Source organism: Octopus bimaculoides, chromosome 20 (assembly GCF_046866305.1).
Source record: "Octopus bimaculoides isolate indiv1 chromosome 20, ASM4686630v1, whole genome shotgun sequence".
Lineage (NCBI taxonomy): Eukaryota > Metazoa > Mollusca > Cephalopoda > Octopoda > Octopodidae > Octopus > Octopus bimaculoides.
In genome coordinates, this window is record NC_142947.1 from 46,905,806 (window position 1) to 46,908,079 (window position 2,274).

The following is a 2,274-nucleotide window of genomic DNA, read 5'->3' on the forward strand; positions in this document are numbered from 1 at the left end:
TTTATGTAACGCTGCTATACATACATACATGTATTTATTTATGTATGTACGTACGTATGTGTGAGTATATGTGTGCGTGGTGTATGTGTGTGTGTGCGCGTGCGTATATATATGTGTGCGTGAATGTGTGCGTGCGTGTGTGTGTTTAAGAGCATGCGTATGTATCATACAAATATCTGAAACTGAGATCAATTGTACGCATGAACATATATATATATATATATATATATATATATATATATATATATATATATATATATATATATATATATATATGTGCGTGTGTGTGTGTGTGTGTGTATATACATGTGTATACATACATGCAGATTTGCATATATATATATATATATATGTGTGTGCGTGTGTGTATGTATGTATATGTATGTTTGCATGTGTCAGCGTGCGTATAAGTAGGTGTGTGTATGTATGTGTAAATATGTGTACGTGTGAATGTGTCTTCACTAAAATTCATATTCAATATTTTCAATAATATGAAAATCTGTCACGTGACACCATTCTGTTGATATTCGGTCAATAAACTCTTCTCGGTTAGATTACTGATCTTCAGTCTTCTTTCTATTCTTTATTTTATATTGCATCATATGTGTTGTGCCTTTGTATCATTCCCTCTCTCTCCCCCTTCTCTCTCTCCCTTTCTCTTCACACACACACACACACACACACACACACACACACACACACACACACACACACACATATATATATATATATATATATATATATAAATGAGAGAAAGAAAAATCCAATTCACGAGACTCTTTATTCACTACGATCGCTTCGACCCATTGTGCACTGGTACCTCGCAGAAAAGATGCTGTGCAAACGGGCTTCAAACGACTTCTACAAGGTGTATACACTTATGTGTAAGCGTCAAGTGTAACTGCCCGAAATGGTCGTGACTTCTGGAACTTGACTGAGGAAAGAAACTACGAATGCATTTGTGTCATCAGGATGCGGATATTTGGTAAATATTTCCATATTTGATGAAACGGGACGTATTTTTAGTCCTTGTGGATAAACAATTCCCTAATTAAAACCCTCTCATTTATCATAATAAAAATTTACACAAAAACTCTAAGGGCGTAAAGTAGCACCTGCTAAAAATTTCTCGTACCATAATCTCGTACCATAATCTAATGATTAACCAGCAAGATTCCAGATTAATTATAGCAAAATCGCTGACGAGTCTGACCGTCAGGGCGTTTAAAGCGATAAATGAGCCAAGTTCGAACATTGATAAGTTAATTAGTTCTGCTGCTACTGCTACCACGACCCAGCAACAATCAGGAAAATAAACACCAGGACGACGTAATTTTGGTAAGAAAAACATAAAGACTTCCAGAACTGATATCATGAAAGACTATTTTAATATATTTCAATTTATTTTGCATTTTATTCTAGCATGATTAACCTGTGGTTTTAAAGTGTTTGAAACCGGTAACATATGTCGATAAAAATGTAAATACGTTCTTAGTTTTATCCATGAAAATTTTCCCAAAGTATTTTCTCCTTTTTGTTTTTTAATACACACACACACACACACACACACACGCACGCACACACACATACACACACACACGCGCACAAACACCCACATACACACACGCATGCACGCACAAACACACACATACACACACACATACATATTTATATATATATACGCATTATGCGCAAAGACAGAACTAAAAGTGATATACATGGAACTAAAAGTGATACACTAATTGCCCTTAGCAATGCATGAGAATTCTGTAAACCTGCAAACCCTCATGACATATTTGAAGGTAATGTGAATATTTGTGGCTTGTTCGAAGATAGTTCCTGAATTCTCGATCTCTTGTATATCAAGATGCCACGATGTAATTATTTACCAAACACAGCATCACACAACTCTCAAAAAAAAAAAAATCTTCACATTACCAATTCCAGTGTTCCTTCCCATCTAATCTACATAGAATTGTTGAAATGTTATTCTCTAAGGAACTTCCCATTCTTTATATAAATAAAATCTTATAAGAGACAATGAAATTATTGCTGATTAGAAAATTCCATAATAATATTGAATTTAAAAATAAAAACAAAGACGAAACATTTTGTAAGAGAGGAATTTACCAAACAAACCTCGATATACAATCATCAGGCGCACAATGACAGACAATTTGCAAGTGAAAGACTGAGGACATTGAAAATCTAGCAACAAACCAAAAATCAAAAAATCAAGAAGACAGCTGTAGAATCACAAGACACCTTGCAAAT